The 18,157-nt window shown below is 38.9% G+C and overlaps 3 long non-coding RNA genes across 3 annotated transcripts; all 3 read right to left on the reverse strand.

Annotated features, from left to right (window-relative positions):
• Window positions 1–483: 483 nt before the first annotated feature.
• Window positions 484–3,325, reverse strand: LOC123747196 (uncharacterized). Its single transcript, XR_006771650.2, has 2 exons — window positions 2,892–3,325; window positions 484–1,165 (listed from the first exon to the last, which is right to left on the reverse strand). It is a non-coding gene; the product is annotated as an uncharacterized lncRNA (long non-coding RNA).
• Window positions 3,326–6,906: 3,581 nt separating this feature from the next.
• LOC123747255 (uncharacterized) lies at window positions 6,907–9,708 on the reverse strand. Its single transcript, XR_011226168.1, has 2 exons — window positions 9,667–9,708; window positions 6,907–7,970 (listed from the first exon to the last, which is right to left on the reverse strand). It is a non-coding gene; the product is annotated as an uncharacterized lncRNA (long non-coding RNA).
• Window positions 9,709–12,577: 2,869 nt separating this feature from the next.
• LOC123747197 (uncharacterized) lies at window positions 12,578–15,022 on the reverse strand. The gene is made up of 2 exons (XR_006771651.2): window positions 14,767–15,022; window positions 12,578–13,593 (listed from the first exon to the last, which is right to left on the reverse strand). It is a non-coding gene; the product is annotated as an uncharacterized lncRNA (long non-coding RNA).
• Between the last annotated feature and the right edge of the window lie 3,135 nt (window positions 15,023–18,157).

Below are 18,157 nucleotides of genomic sequence, written 5' to 3' on the forward strand. Positions count from 1 at the left end.
CTTCAGTTTTTTTATTAACAGGCTCAGGTATACACAGCAATGTGCTGCTACCCTATTTTATATGAAAGATTACATAGTGTAGCTCAAAAACTTGCTATAAGTTCATTTTTGTACCCTATTCTGTATGTATGTTATTGCACAAAGAAATCACATTAACATGATGTATCAATGATAAAATCAGTAGGAGCCATGAGGATGATTCGAACCTGTGCCCAAACAAACGCCTACACTATGACATGGTAAAAAAAAATTCAACCTGGGATTCAAATAAATCCTCAAGGATTCCCTAGGGTTCCACTGGGAGTGCTTGAGAGACCCTTCCCGCCCTCAGGAAGGGTCTATAATAAGCAAGTGAAACTATAACTGGTGGATTTCCCTAAATTGTATTTAAGGCCACAATATAGTGAAGAAGCAGGTTCTATAATTGGTATTTACGTGAGGTCATCATATACTGAAAAGACGGGTTTAATTAATACGGCGATATTATGATTATATTTAATGAAAGTAAGCACAAAATACAATTAATTTTCCTTTTTAAACACTTATGAGGTTAAATTAATAAACGAAGTGTTGATCATTTAATCCACACACACGTTATACAAATATAAAACTGATATAAACTTAGATATTGCTAATTCCAGCACTAAAGCTTTTGTAGAAAATATCCAACAATTAATGCTTAAAAGGAAGAAATCTCTGATATTTACTTAGGTCAGAGTTATGCACGGACAAGACAAAACGTCCATTATAAAGTATGATATAGTAATTACCAGTATATACATATACTGGTAATTCTATATTACTTTATTACTAATATTAAGTAAGTTTGTCAATAAAAAAAAGTGTCGTACGATATCATGTTATCTTAGGTTGGAGTGGGCCGAGGAAGCTTCATCTGCGTTTAGCCAGTTGGAGGTAGAGCCTTACTGAAAGGCAGCTTGGGAAGTGTAAAGTTCCCGGGGAATGTACCGTTCCCGGGTAATGTAAAGTTCTTGGGGAATGTACCGTTCCCGGGTAATGTAAAGTTCTTGGGGAATGTAAAGTTCCCGGGAAAGAGTGATGAGATTGGAGGCTTCGGGAAAGGGTTCGTTTGTGGCAGAGCGAAGACAGCCGCCACAAGAAGGACCCCTGACAGTATCAAGACCTTCATCTCGGAGCAGGAACACTGCGGGCACAGAACACACACATTAGTCTCTTAAACGCCGAAGAACATATAAAGATAAGCAAAATAAATAATTAACTAATAGGCTTAAAATTGTAGAAATACGAAACTACTTGGTGGTAACCATCAATCAGCTCTTAAAAGATACTCACTTTTCAATAAAATCCTCGGTGAATTTTATACTTTAGGCATCAAATGCATTATGTCTTTTTACTCTTTTATGATGTCTATATAGTTACCCCTGAGTCAGGCTTCTAGGCCTGGCGTTTCTCTTAATAATTACTTACAGGTTCTCACATACACACTGAATAAACAAACGAAAAAGTGTACACAGTGAGCATAGATTGATTGATTATTTTTGTGCATAGAAGTATGCAATCATAACATTTTAGGCCTGAACTTAGTAAAGTTTAATTTCACTAACCCCATACAAATAGTAACAAAATTTTGTTAATTATGAAACTGCTATACAAAATCCCGTATTATATACCTTATTCTACGCCTAATACACGATATTTTCTCACTTAGGGTGCCAGTGAATGATGTTGCTATTATTAAATATAAACCTGCATCTTGCATATTTAAATCTTTAAAATGCTGCATGTTCTAGCACTTCTCTGTCACCTGTGCACTCGGTATCTTTTAATTTTGAACTATTAGACAATGTAGCAGGACTTACAGACACTACACGAGAAACAAGTATATCTTTCATGTACAATGAAATCTCTAGAACGTGATGTATCTGAGAAAACACTTGAGGCTGTACAATGGAATCGAACCCGCGTTGTTGCTTTTGTTGTTGTTACCAAATACCTTTGTTGTTCCATCATCAGTGCTTTCTCCACACCTTGCTTCACCCAAAGCTGAAACGCCATGTGTATAAAAGGTTAGCAAACTTTGTTGTTGTTTTTCGGGCTCACCATAGCCCGTGCTACATGGACACTTCGTTCTGAGTAGCTAAATCTAAAACAACAACATTGTTGTTATTTGATTTAAAGGCCACGATGGCAGGTTGCTCCAGCATTCCCTTGGAGTCAAACGCAAAGCTTTGCGACAGTATACACGTTGCCAGTCTGGGAAAACTAACGCGCTTTAGGACAGATAACGCACTCTACCAGGAAGCTGATGGAGCTCAGTGTATAATTAATGAAACTTTGAAGTTAATGTAAAATAGTTCAATGTGAAATAAATTAAATGCTAATGCATGTTATGTCTAGCATTAGATTCATATTGAGTTTTGTTTGATATAAAACACACACAGCAGCTGGGTTAAGCCCTGGCACTTTGTGTATTTGTATACAGGGTATGTCGAAGCTAGTCACAATTGCATTTCTCCTTTGTAAATGTACATTAATGACACTATGTAAAAAAGACACCTCGAACACTGTTTATGTAGGGCAGACGTAAATCTGTGTATTTATTTATGTTTGTAGGTTAGCTTAGCATTTTAAAAGCACTACAATCACCTTCTGTGGTTGATTGTTTAATAAATCTCTGAATTATATGTTTAACAGATCACTAACCCTGTCCATGGAGGACAGAAGAAAATGTATATATGCTGATTAGCATCGTAAATGCGTGGCCATGTCTGTGTTAGAAAATAATAATAATAATAAAAGATTACTCTCCGAAGTTGATTAAAAAACCGAGTTGCGTCACGTGCTTTTCGGTAGTCTACGAGGACGCAAGAAATAAGATCTGGATGGTGTCTGACTAGCGAGGGACTCACCTGAGCTGGGCTGAAGAACAGAGGAGCGCTGGGATACCTGGCCGTCTGTGTCTCCTTCAGTACCTGCCCGGGTTTATATACGGTTGAGGCTGCGTTTCCTGCAGCGTCAGTAATGAGTGTGCACCTATTGTGGGCCCCACCAGCCCTTCAATCACAACCTACCTCAGAAAGATCCTCACTAGTCTTCACTCACTGAGAATGAGGGAAAAATTGCTTGTGTATCATAATCCTCCCGGCTTGGCATATTTTAATAATCACTGAGAGGGGTATTCATCATGTCTACAGCCACGTTATTTCGACTCATCGTCAAACCTTCTATATTTTATTCGGTAATAAATTATCAAATTCACCTAAGAACTAACAGTATCCAAATTAGCAACAGAGTAGATGGTAAATTCCTTAGTGTTCTCATTGATAACAAGTTGAATTTCCAGTGTCATCTACTAAATATAGCAAAAAAATCTAATACAATTGGCATTCTTTCTAAAATCGGATACTGTCAAAAATAAAAAATAAAAAGGTTTATTCAGGTAAAAGTACATACATAGAAGATGAGTTACAGACAGACTGTTGGTTTTATAGATAGAGCTAGTACATACAATACCTAAAGTCATTTAAGACACTAAAGCTTAATACTAATTGAGATTAAAGTATAAATTGTGTTGAAAAAGGGGAAAAAAGGGGGGGAGCGGACACGGCAGAAATCAGCAATTTTACAACTTGGTCAACAAACAGTATTGTTTGAAAATAGCAAGACATGGGTTGACATTTAGGGGGTAAGTAGGTTACATGGAGTTTATTAGGTAGAATTTGGTTTTTCTCTTAAACTGGTTGAGAGAGGTACAGCCTTTGACATGAATGGGAAGGTCGTTCCATATTCTGGGTCCCCTTGACTTGTAGAGCATTTCTAGTTTGGTTAAGGCACTCTCTTGGAATATCAAATAGGTATTTGTTTTTGGTGAGGTGCCCATGGGTTCTGTTACAACCTTCTAGGAAGTGTTTAAGGTCAGGATTGACATTACAGTTCAGAGTTTTAAATATATAGAGTCCACATGAGAGGATGTGCAGTGACTTAATATTTAACATATTAAAAGATTTAAGTAAGGGTGCAGAGTGCTGTCTGGGGCCAGAGTTTGATATTGTTCTAATAGCAGCTTTGTGTTGAGTAATTAGAGGACGTAAAGGATTTTGGGTAGTAGAACCCCAAGCACATATACTATAGTTGAGATAGGGATAGATGAGAGAGTAATAGAGCGTCAACAGGGCAGGGCGAGTTACATAATATCTGATCTATTACTATTGTAATCAATGCTGTTTGTAGACCAACTTGTATAATTGCTATTCTCTGCCTTGTTCCCCCCTCTTTTTTTTTAACACAATTTATATCTTAAGCTCAATTACTATTAAGTTTTAGTCTATGTGTTTTTTCTCTCACCTTGCCCGAAACTCTATGCGTACTAGCGGCTTTAGGCATTGTATGTACTAGCTCTATCTACTAGCTCTATCTTTAAATCCAGCATTATGTATGTAACTCAATGTATGTACCCTTACCTGAATAAAAAAAATCTAAATCTAAATCTAAAATTTTAGAAAAAATGCCAACAGTTTTAGAATTTTTTTTCAATATATTACCAGTATCTATAAGATTCCTCTGTAATGTATTTTTGACCCTTGCCGTCCCCTAGACATCCATCATTCTTTTTGTACCCAATTCTGTATGTATGAACTTTTACTTAAATGAAAATTATTGAATTATATATACTATTATTATTGCAAAAAGAAATCACATTAACATGATTTATTATTATTATTATTATTTTCTACCACAGACTTGGCCACACATTTACAATGGTAACTAGCATATATACATTTTCTTCTGTCCTCCATGGACAAGGTGAGAGATTTGTCAAACATACAGTTCAGAGATTTATTGAACAACCACAGGTGATCGTAGTGCTTTTAAAATGTTAGGCTAAGCTACATACGTAAATACATAGATACACAGATTTATGAATGCATTAATGTGAATTTATAATGGTGAAATGTAATTCTGATCAGCTTCCACATATACTTTATACACATACATACATACACATATATTTGTCTCTTTTACTCTGACAGGGTGAGATAGCTGACAGAGAACCTATGTGTGCAATTAAGAACTTAACCACTGAAGGTGATTAAGATGCTTTTACAAGCTCAGCAGGTTATATAGTTACATTACATGGTCAATCTAGGGTACAAGTCCAATATATCATCAAGTGTTTCAGTACTCATATAGTAGTTACAGAGTTCAGCATACCTCAGCCCAGGAGGGCGAGTCAGACAATATGGGACATTCTACAATATAATGTTCAAGTGAGTGCATGTTTTCTCTTTCACAAAGTTGACACATTGTGTACTCGACATTTGGGTTTTGAGAGACCTGCTAGATACGTCTATATCCCAGGCGTATTCTGGCAACTATGATATCACATTGCCGAGTTCTTGCTCTATTAGTTCCATATGTGAATGTCTCCTCACGATATCTATCATAATATTTAATACTGCAACTTTCAGGTCTTTGTGAATTTGTTAGGTCGGTGAGATCTTCATTAGATATTTGTTTAAGTATTCTCTTTGTCACTGCTAGTGAAACAGCCATATCAATTTTTACTACTGGTTTTCTACTGGCTGTCTTTGCAAGCATATCAACAGTGTCATACCTTAAGATGCCAACATGTGATGGTATCCATAGAAATTTAATTTCAAATCTGTTTTCTTTAGCAGCTAAAACATTCATTCGAATATCACTGACTATTGTCTGGATGTCACTACTATGTGCGTTCAATGCCGAGTGCACTCTGCGAGTCACAGTATATAATTCCACTGCCTTTGTCTTTTAAAAATTCAGTGGCAAGGTATATGCCTGCAAGTTCGGTTTGAGTTGTACTTGCCCAGTCATTGACGCGCTTCATTGCTGTATGTACTGGAGAAGATTGTTAAAATATATTATGCGCATCAAATATATTATGCGCATATGTACCGGATGCGCATCCGGTACATCGTCCACCTTCTTCTACAGAACCGTCGGTATAGCACTGATACACATCGTTACCCATACCCTGAGAACTCTTAGTGATGCTTTTCAGTGTTATCTGTTTTAATAATGTAGAGTGTACACTATCTTTCTTGGGTGTATTTACAAAATTAACTGATAGATCCCAGTTATCCCATGGAGTAATTGGTTGATTAATCATTAATTAAGTTGGGTACATATTTAATATTTTGATGGAATTGGCTACCTTGTAGAACCAAAATGCATAATCAGATTTCGCTCTTCTTCTATAGACCTCAGGTGAGTGTAGCATATTAGAAAGTTTAGCTTGAAACTTCATGTGTTACCGAGATCTACTCAACGCCTTCACGCCGAAACCTGTGCTAATGGACAAAATTCTTTCACTTATGGTATGTAATTTTAACTCTGCTCTCATATTAACTATTCTCGTGGACTTTGGAGCCCCAAGGATGAGACGCATAGCTTTATTTTGCAAGGTTTCAAGAGATTTCAGCTCTTTGTCTGTATACAGTGTGAGATGTAGAGCATTGTAGTCAATCACAGAGCGTATAAATGATACATAAAACATTCTAGCAAGTTTCACGTTAATTCCATGATTGACACCAACAAGGACCCTCAAGGGCCATTAACATGATGTATCAATGATAAAATCAGTAGGAGCCATGAGGAGGATTCGAACCTGTGCCCAAACAAATCCTACACTATGACATGGTATAAAAAATTGTAACCTGGGATTCAACTAAATCCTCTAGGATTCCCTAGGCTTCCACTGGGAGAACTTGGGAGACCCTTCCCGCCCTCAGGAAGGGTCTATAATAAGCAAGTGAAACTATAACTGGTGGATTTCTTGAAATTATATTTAAGGTCACAATATAGTGAAGAAGCCGGTTTTATAATTGGTACTTACGTGAGGCCATCATATACCTGAAAAGAGGTGGTTTAATTGATGCGACGATATTAAGATTATGTTTATTGAAAGCCTAAGCACAAAATACAATTAATTTTCCTTTCTAAACACTTATGAGGTAAATGAGTCGAAGTGTTGAACATTTATTCCATACACCCGTTATATAAATGTAAAACTTATCTAAACTTAGATCAGTTAGTGTACTTTAGTTATGCACGGACAAGACAAAACGTCCATTATAAAGTATGATATACATACTTTATTACTAAGTAATATATATATTTATATTAAAGTAACAGCATAGAGCGGTTGTACCTAAGAGTGTGTTAATAAAAAAAAAATTGTCGGTCGTTATTGGTAATCCTATATTACTTTATTACATATAAGTGTGTCGTACGATATCATGTTGTCTTAAGTTGGAGTGGGCCGAGGAAGCTTCATCTGCGTTTAGCCAGTTGGAGGTCGAGTCTTGATAATAGGCAGCTTGGGAATTGTTAAGTTCCCAGGGTTTGTAAAGTTCCCGGGGAATGTAAAGTTCCCGGGGAATGTAAAGTTCCAGGGGAATGTAAAGTTCCCGGGGGATGTAAAGTTCCCTGGGAATGGAAAGCTCCCCGGGAATGTAAAGTTCCCGGGAATGTAAAGTTCCCTGGGAATGGAAAGCTCCCCGGGAATGTAAAGTTCCCCGGGAATGTAAAGTTCCCTGGGAATGGAAAGCTCCCCGGGAATGTAAAGTTTCCTGGGAATGGAAAGCTCCCCGGGAATGTAAAGTTCCCCGGGAATGTAAAGTTCCCTGGGAATGGAAAGCTCCCCGGGAATGTAAAGTTCCCCGGGAATGTAAAGTTCCCTGGGAATGGAAAGCTCCCCGGGAATGTAAAGTTCCCTGGGAATGAGCTCCCCGGGAATGTAAAGTTCCCCGGCAATGTAAAGTTCCCCGGGAATGTAAAGTTCCCTGGGAATGGAAAGCTCCCCGGGAATGTAAAGTTCTTGGGTAACCCGGGGAAGAGTGGTGAGATTGGAGGCTTCGGGAAAGGGTTCGTTTGTGGCAGAGCGAAGACAGCCGCCACAAGAAGGACCCCCTGACAGTATCAAGACCTTCATCCACGGAGCAGGAACACTGTGGGCACAGAACACACACACATTAGTCTCCCAAAAGCCGAAGAACATATAAACATTAGCAAGATAAATGATTAACTGAAATTAAAGAAATGCGAAATTGCTTGGTGGTGACCAGGACAGCAATCAATCGCTCTTGAAAGTTACTCACTCTTCAATAAAAATCTTTGGTGAATTTAATGCTTTTGTCATAACATGTTTTATGTCTTTTTACTCTTTTATGATATCTAGTTACCCCTGATGTCAGGCTTCTAGGCCTGGCGTTTTCTCTTAATAATTACTTACAGGCTCTCACATACACACTGACTAAACAAACGAAGAAGTGTACACAGTGAGCATAGATTGATTGATTATTTTTGTGCATAGAAGTATGCAATCATAACATTTTAGGCCTGATCTTAGTAAAGTTTAATTTCACAAACCCCATACAAATCGTAATTTTTCAATTATGAAACTGATATACAAAATCCGGTATCTTTATATCCCTCATTGAACGCCTAATACACAACATTTTCTCACTTAGGGTGCCAGTGAATGATGTTATTATTATTACACCTGCAACTTGCATATTTAAATTCTTAAGAATGCTGCAGGCTCTAGCACTTCTCTGTCACCTATGCACTCGGTATCTTTTAATCTTGAACTATTAGACACTGTAGCAGGACTTACTGACACTACACGAGAAACAAGTATATCTTTCATGTACAATGAACGTGATGTATCTGAGAAAACACCTGAGGCCGTACAATGGAATCGAACCCGCGTCCCATTGTACGGCCTCAATATCTCTTATACCTTTGTTGTTCCATCATCAGTTCTTTCTCCACACCTTGCTCCACCCAAAGCTCAAACGCCATGTATATAAAGGGTTAGCAAACGTTGTCGTTGTCACCATTTGGTCACCACTTAGTCCGGGAGACATCTCCCGTCACGCAGGGTGCAGTTGCGCCTCCACAGATCTCCAGTATCATCTTTTAATACTGGTAATGGCTCGAAAGGGCCACCACTTACGGGCTATTCATGCCCGTGCCACCTCTTGGGTGGCTTAATCTTCATCAATCATCAATCTACTCATCCACGGGAGACATTTCCCGTCACGCAGGGTGCAGTCGCACCTCCACAGATCTCCAGTATCATCTATTGATACTGGAAATGGCTCAAAAGGGCCACCACTTATGGGCTATTCATGCCCAAGCCACCTTTTGGGTGGCTTAATCTTCTCTCTCTCTCTCTCGTTGTCGTTGTTTGGTTAAAGGCCACGATGGCAGGTTGCCCCGGCATTCCCTTGGAGAGTAAAACGCAAAGCTTTGCGGCAGTATACAATTTGCCGTCAGCGAAAACTAACGCGCCTTAAGACAGATAACGCACTCTACCAGGAAGCAGTTGGAGCTCAGTGTATAATTAATGAAACTTTGAAGTTAATGTAAAATAGTTCAATGCGAAATAAATTAAATGCATGTTATGTCTAGCATTAGATTCATATTGAGTTTTGCTACATATAAAACACTCACAGCAGCTGGGTTAAGCCCTGGCACTACTCGCTTCGACTACGACACCTCCACTCCAGCTGTCCCCACTCGCCCATTTGGGTTCAAGTAAGTTGATTTAAAAACGAGTTGCGTCACGTGCTTTTCGATAGTCCCTACGAGGACGCAAGAAATAAGAGCTGGGTGGTGTATGACCAGCGAGGGACTCACCTGAGCTGGGCTGAAGAACAGAGAAGCGCTGGGATACCTGGCCGTCTGTGTCTCCTTCAATACCTGCCCGTGTTTATATACGATTGCGACTGCAGTAAGAGTACCCATGCTGCTGGGCCTATGTACCCATGTTGTTGGGCCTATATCAGTGAAGGGTCTATACTTCACTCACTGCGAACGAGGGAAAAATTGCTAGTTAGTCATAATCCTCCCGGCTTGGTATATTTTAATAATCACTCAGAGGGGTACTCATCATATCTACAGTCACGTTATTGTGACTCATCGTCTAGCCTTCTATGTTTTATTTGGTAATAAATTATCAAATTAACCTAAGAACTAACAGTATCCAAATTAGCAACAGAGTAGATGGTAAATTCCTTAGTGTTCTCATTGATAACAAGTTGAATTTCGAGTGTCATCTATTAAATATAGCAAAAAAGTGTAATACAATTGGCATTCTTTCTAAAATCGGATACTATCACATATAGCATTAGTAGCCGTGTCCATATCATCATGCTGGTCAACGCCTGTTTGATGGTAACCATACAAAGGAGATTCTGAAACATTTGCTCTATGTATTAATTATAAGATTTATAATGAATGTTGCAACATTTTTAGTATCTATTTTGCACTTTGGGTTTTCACCTGACTTCGAATCACAGAAAATTATTCCTCCAGTATCTTTCACCAATTACTTTTGCTATCGCTGTTAATATTTCAACAACTGTTGCCTACTACTACTGTTACTATTCTACAACTGTTATTATTCTACTACTGTTACCATCTGTTGTCATTACTACTACACAGTGTTTGTTATTATTTCTCACCAGTCAGATTGTAGGCTATATTTATCTGTTTATGTCTAAAAATATAAGTTTGATTTACACAGGGGTGGACGGTAGAGCGACGGTTTCGCTTCATGCAGGTCAGCGTTCAATCTCCTACTGTCCAAGTGGTTGGGTACCATTACTATCCACCGTCCCATCCCAAATCCTCATCCCTTCCGAGTGCTATATAGTTGTAATAGCTTGGCGCTTTCTCCTGATAATTCCCTTCCTTTCCATAGTTACCTATTTACTTCTAGGTGAACAGGGACATCAGGTAAAAGATAAACGAGCTCAAACGGCTCTGTCCAGTTGGGGGACACAAGCCCTGGACCTTCCAGTTGTAAACAAACTGCACATGACTCTCCAGTTACATTGGCAACACTGTGAATTAAAAAAAAATAGACTTTTACACAAGTCACACCTCAATGTCAAGGGAAACATTTCCAATAAGTATACTCATCAGTGGACTGCATATATCGCCGTTTCACGCTCCCACTGAGTCCCTCAAGGCCAACCCTAAACATATACCCACCATCCTGTGCATCATAATTTCATTCCCCCCCCCCCCCCTCCCCATTCCCGAATATCCTACAATATAGTTCACCAAGGGAAATTACATACTTAACACGCCACTCCACTTGCAAACCGTAATCAAGTGAAATCAATAATGTCATAAAATCAATAATATCACAAACTTCTTGATAAATGTGGGTTATACAAATCATCTATGAGTAGACTCTTTTAAATTCATTATTGACAATATTATTTAGTGTGTGGGGGTTGATAGTATTGTCAGCAATTAGTATACGTTTAATAATGATTAGAAACATTTGGCAAATCATTGATGTATATAAGAAATATGAGATATCCCAAGATGCTGCCCTGTGGCACTCCTACTGTTAATGGTAGACAGGGGGGAAAGGTTATGCTATTGATGAATACATATTGGTGTCTGTCTCTGAGATAGGAACGAATATAGCCCAGAGCAAGGCCTCGGATACCATAGTGGTAAAGTTTAAGTAAGAGGTAGCTAGGATTTACAGTATCAAAGTGTTTTCTGTATCTTTCCTCACATTGTTTCTGCCTTACACCCACGTAGCGTCCCACGTGATAGACCTTGGCCCACTTGATGAATGGAGATCCCTCTCCTACTGTTATGAAACGCCTCTTCCTTGAACATTTTTCCTCACATTCACATTCCATTGCATTGTTCACAGATGGGTGTAAGTCTGCCGACAGTGTTAGCCACTCCGTTCTTTTTTCTGACCAAACGTTTATGTGCTGCCTGCCTCTAGAGACTGACATCTTCCCTGATGAAACCTTATCCTATGTTGTATGCTCTTTGTCAGCTGCTTTCTCGTCATCATTGTGGTTGATTCTCACAGTGCCTTCGTGGTTCTCCAGTTTTTTGAACGCTTTTACATCCTGTGGTGGTCGAAATCCAGTGCTTGCACTTTCATATTTCTAGCAGATTTAAAACAGTCGAATTTTGCTGGGTGCCCAGCTACATTGGAGTCGTCTTATATGAACTTATAGACATCACCACGATGGAGACCATTCATACTTTTCCACATTTCCCCCAATAAAAGGATTCCTTATGCTGCTTTTTCACAAATTCATTCATTCCGCAGTCCGCGGTCACTGGCAGGGTCGTTGGTTTGACAACACGGGTACCGGTAACGAACCTCGCTCTCTTAAACCTGACCTATTCCCATGGCCTTAGTCCTGACACCTTAATTTTTGTTCTCGTATTACCATCCTGAGTGATATTTAGCCCCTTCTGAATATCCAGCAACACAGACGTATTACTTAATCTTCCTGGTTTGATGCCTTCTTTCAATAAAATAAATGAGATAGGCAAATAAATAAAGAACTATGAAACTAACGGTGTTGCTGTAGATAAATAACCCATCCCATACATATGAAATAAAAAGAAAAGGACGGATATAATGATGATGCTGATTTTCTTGTATCCAAGCGAAGCTTGATATAATTATGACGCTGTAGGCTGTCTTGAACTCTAAGATAAACACGACTGTGTACGCAGGAGACTATTTAAGTGGTTGGCCAGGGAAAGTTTAATGTTACTTGCAGATATTTATTGAAAGTTTAAAACAAAAAAGGAAATAAAACCATTAACCAAAGAGTATGCCTTCAAAGGAGTTGATGATAACCTTGGATTGCATATAAGAACAACGTGAGAACAGTAATACATCAATAAATTTAATAAAATTTTGTAAATCACAGACAAATTGCAATTTACATTGTTACAATTTGCACTAGCTGTTCCAACTATCACTACACTATCAATGCAAGAAGAACCACATATTACCACGTTAACGATTGTGATTTCTTAAGATTTCATGCTTATATGTACGTAAAGCATAACATATTAGGCTGGATATCGTTATCTGTGGCACTCCAGGTGTGAACTCTATGAATGAAGTGTGCTTTTAATTCATTAATTTATTCTCCCGTACTAGAAGATAGCATAGTCTACTTGAAGTTTTTTAGAATAGGCTATTAGATTGAGAGGTTAGTTGAACATGGCTAGCTTTTGATCTGAATTCTGAAATTCCCTTGGTGTAGATTAGGGTAACAGGTAGACCAACGTGGGTGTATCTGTGTTTGATAATAAAACAAACAAGGTATACATGTGGATCGCCATTAATGTTATCCTTGAGCTGTATTGTTGGTCCCACTAATCACTGGGAGGTTTTGGTTTGGTCGAGTTAGTAGATCTTGGTGGTGGTGGTGGTGGAGGCCCTGACAGCGTCGAGTTAGTGGTTCCTGTTGGTGGAGGCCTTGGCAGCGTCGAGTTAGTGGTTCCTGTTGGTGGAAACCTTGGCAGGGTCGAGTTAGTAGATCCTCGTGGTGGTGGTGGAGGAGGCCCTGACAGCGTCGAGTTAGTGGTTCCTGTTGGTGGAGGCCTTGGCAGCGTCGAGTTAGTGGTTCCTGTTGGTGGAGCCCTTTGCAGGGTCGAATTAGTGGTTCCTGTTGGTGGTCGTGGTGGCGGAGGCCTCGTTTGCGGCAGAGCGAAGGCAGCCGCCGCAAGAAGGACTACTGCTGGTATCAGGACCTTCATCATGGAGCAGGAACACTGCGGACACAGAATACTCACATTAGTCTCTTAAACTCCGAAGAACAGAAATATGAGCAGCCTAAAGGAATCTCCTTTATAAATCCTGAATGTTGAACGTCACAGTTGTAATTTAACTCTAGTACAGCTAGAGCTTGAGAAACACAATTAACAAGCTATTGGAGGCGGCAACAATCAATGCTCTGTTTGGTATCATACCAGGTTAATTGTGTTTATTACTATCCTACTCATGGAAACTGATAATAAATATTCTCTAAGATCAAAAGCCTAATATATTGTCTAAATATGTTAACAAATAAAATAAGGTATGTCTGCATAACAATTCCTGCTGGTATGGTTAAACTTTAGTTGATAACCGAAGAAAAAGTTCACTTAAACAGTTAAAAGTATCTAAGTGGAAGAACTTTGTTTATCTTAAATTTGGAAGGATAATATTTAGTTAACTGATTTAGACGTTGAGATGTAAGTCTCGTCCTAATCACACACTCAGACCTTAACAAAGCACTCAGGAGAGTGGGAAAGACTTGGTGTAAGTTCCTTACATAAATTTTACAAATACACAAGTGGTTTTACATAAGTGCTACTTAGAATTCTGTCGAGAAGCAGATGGAGTTCACAGTGTATAATTAATGAAGCTTCGAAATAAAAGTAAAATGGTTATATATGGAACAATTTCAATTAATAAATCTCTAAATAGTATAGGTGAAATCAACAAGCCAGCAGGAGTCACTGCTGGGAGGGATTGACCGACAACGTGCAGTTTCCACTGAGAAAATAATGACAAAGTCACATCTGACTCGGTACCTTTGTAGGAAGTGAGAATACTGTAAGTTCAGTATAAATGTATGCGTAACTTGGTACCTTCAGAGAAACTGAGGTTCTCAGAAATTCTCTGCTAAGACAGGTTTGACCGTGGTAGCCTATCTTTGTAGGAACTGAAACTCTCAAAGTTGAGTGTAAATGTGTACAGTTCTCTCTTGCTGGAGTTAGTCTACTTGTCATAACTGTGGTCATTATGTTTCCAAATGGTATATAAAGTATATGTCTAGCATCAAGTTCATACTAAGATATATTTGGTAAAAACAAGAGTTGCGTCACGTGCTTCTCCATAAAGTCTCAACTAGGACGCAAGAAATAAGATCTGGAATGGTGTCAGACCAGCGAGGGACTCACCGGAGCTGGGCTGAAGAACAGAGGAGCGCTGGGATACCTGGCCGTCTGCGTCTACTTCAGTACCAGCCCGGGTTTATATACGGTCGCTGCTGCGTCAGTAATAAGGGTGCACCTGTTGTGGGCCCCACCTGCCTTCGCTCACCTACACTAATATGGGTAAACCTGCAACTGGACCCATTATTTAGAGTCAAACTAATAAGAGTACGCCACCTGCTGGGTCCATATCTACCCCTCGCATACAGCATTTACTAATCAGAGCGGCATTTACCGTGTTCCCGAAAATGACATATTCTCGCCATCAGCCTCACTAATTACATAAATATTGTTGGTGTGTCAAAAAAAGAAAATTTAAATGAAGGAACATATATAAATAATTTGCTTTACGTAAATGAAGAACATAACCTATTAATAGCAGTTATTTTTTAATAACCTGAACAAATTACATAGGAAATGTTGAATCCGTTTCGGAATTGGACTAATGTCGAGTGTCTTAAATAATATATTACGCGGCCAATGCGAGAAAACTAGCGTTAGACTTGATGTTAATGACACGTAGACACTACTAATTCAGATAAAAGTAAGGACCGAGTTATATGAAAAAGCTGGTTTAACATTACATGGGAAATGTTACCATTAAAATTAATTGAGAAATTACTTTAGGAGGGCAGATTACTCTAACCCGAGAACTAGAGGATCAGTGATGATAAACCTTTTACAGGTGACCTGATACATCAATACGCATTATGCTAAGAAATAGTCCCACTTTCTTTAATTCGCTACATCTCAATACCCTGTCAAAAGGCCAACAAAAGGTCAGATGTAACATAGACAAGGAACAATGGTTTCAAGCTCAACAAGCCACAGTGTAGGACTGAGAATAGGAGATGCTTCTTCACCCACAGGATTATAATCCATGGAACTGCCTACCCGCTGAAGCCGTAAATGCCAAAACTCTTTTAAATATTTAAATTCAACTGGAAAAGATCATTAGGGCAAATGGAGGGACTTTTGACATGCTACCGGCTTCCTGTCCTCGTCGAGGTCATTACTATTAGTGACCATCAGGTAAATTCGGGTAAAAATGTAAATGCAAAGACAGTAACCTAGTTAAAAATTCAGCAGAAAAAAAAATCCTCTTGGAAGAATGGGAGGAACTTTGACAAACCGCCTACTTCCTGTCTCCGTCGAGGTCACTAGAGATGATGGTCCTCAGGTAAGTACAAATGCATATGTGACAGTCGTGGGCGTGACAGGTGCACGCTCTTCCTGGGGTTCCTTCAAGGTGCTCCCTAACGTCTCTATACCGTCCTCGTTCTACGGGCTCACCATAGCCCGTGCTACTTGGATTTTTTCTTCCATGTAGCGAATCTTAAACAACAACGTCTTCGTACCTCCCTCCCTCCTTCCCCAGTATCCTACTCCATCGTTAACCAGGGCACGTTGAATACTAAACACTCACTTGTAAACTATAACCAAGTGAAATCATTAATAGTATACATAACCAAATTTCTTAGTCTTCTTCACCAATGAGTGTTATGAAAAAGTTATAATCAATGGCGTGTATTCCTAATTGTCGTTTCTGGTAGAATCTAAAGTGCCTTCAGGTCCTTCCTGGGACGTGAAAGACAATTGCGTTCGTCTCTGGTGGGCCAGGGTTGTGTTGTCTGACTTCTCTTCATTTTGCCTAAGCCCCCCCCCCTTATTTTTTCTGCCTTGACATAACCCATTTTCTTCTTATAAATAATAATAATAGTAATAATAATAATAATAATAATAATAATAATTCCTTTTATCGAGGGACAGTGCAGCCAGTATACATATATACTGTACATATATACATATTTTATGCTTATTGATGGGGACACAAAAGTTTATTTAGTTTATGTACGAGGGCATTATTATATTATCTGTTATATTCAGTATCTAAAAAATTGCTATTAATGGTAATTTGTCTGCCTTATATTTCTATATATAAATACAAATTTGTAACTAAGGGGTTTCCTTTAGCTTCCCCTTCTGCAATGCTATACCTCTAGTAATGCATGCAGAAGGCATGGTATAGGATGTATAGCATGGTATAGTCTAGTATAGCATGCATGCTAAATCACTATACCTCTAGACTAAAATTAATTGGTGAAGAGTATTAAGTGATAATACCCTAATTCAAAAGGGGTTGAGCTCTATCCACTCGGAATTAAATCCTTATGAACGGGCAAAATAATAATTATTTGTAAAGCCGTTTGAAGACCACGATAATACTACAGAGACAAACTTATATAAAGTTCGTCTCCGTTTGTAAGAACATTGAATGGATGGTCACTCCTTTTGTGGACGAGTCATATTCAGGTAGTAGAAAGTGGCGCTCACTTGCCGTAGATTTATATGTACCAGCGGTACTTGGAGCGTTGCAATATCCTAAAGGTTATCCAATATATAAAGATATCCTCACAGTATACCCAAAATTTGCCAGTGCAGGCTATTAAACACATGGCTTTGTATGACTAACCATCCTGCGAGATGGGGACTTGTATTACCACTGCCACCTTATTCGATCTTGTGTTGTTGATATCCTCAAAAAGCATCCGGAGTCTGCCAGTGCAGACCGCTTATCACATGCCTCTGTATGACTAACCATCCTGTGTGATGGGGATTTTATAGCTTCACCTAGTTAGCTTTTTTGACACACTGTACTCCACTTCATATAGTCTAGGGTAGCTGCACTAATGCAGATGTACCTAATATGTTAATAAAAAAAAAGGAGCTTTGCAATTAACTTATTCACTCTCGTGTTATCTTGGGAGTTTGTGACTGTAGAGTATATTCATGACATTATTACATCAGAGCGCGTGACCTAGGATGTGTAGTATATAGTCTTCAGTCACAGTCGTCGTCGCTATATATATTAACCCCTTCTCACCTTCACTCAGGCGCCTGCCTCACTAATGTGAGTACTCCTGCCACGGATATACTCAGCGTCTTCCAAGACATTTCAATTTGCTACTCCATCTAGAACACCAGAACACCAGCCTTCCGCGAGAAACATTATCAAATGCTTTTTGACAGTCTTGAACTATATAGTCCACCACCCTGTAATGATTGGTATACATAGTCTGACTTTTGTTATCGTTATTCCAAATGTTTCTCATAGTTAAAGTACCAGTTTGTTTTAGTTATATTAATTTTTATGTTTCATTTGTAAGTGTCTGCATGTTAAATGAGATTTAGTAAATGTATATACCTTGGATGTATGTAAATCTTGAGCGCGTGTTATAGTGAGGATAGCGTGGTTATAGTGTTATAGTGAGGACATGAAGCTGGGATATGTGGACAAGGAACTGGGATATGTAGACAAGGAGCTGGGATATGTGGACAAGGAACTGGGATATGTAGA

The sequence above is a fragment of the Procambarus clarkii genome, chromosome 94, assembly GCF_040958095.1.
Source record: "Procambarus clarkii isolate CNS0578487 chromosome 94, FALCON_Pclarkii_2.0, whole genome shotgun sequence".
Taxonomy (NCBI): Eukaryota; Metazoa; Arthropoda; class Malacostraca; order Decapoda; family Cambaridae; genus Procambarus; species Procambarus clarkii.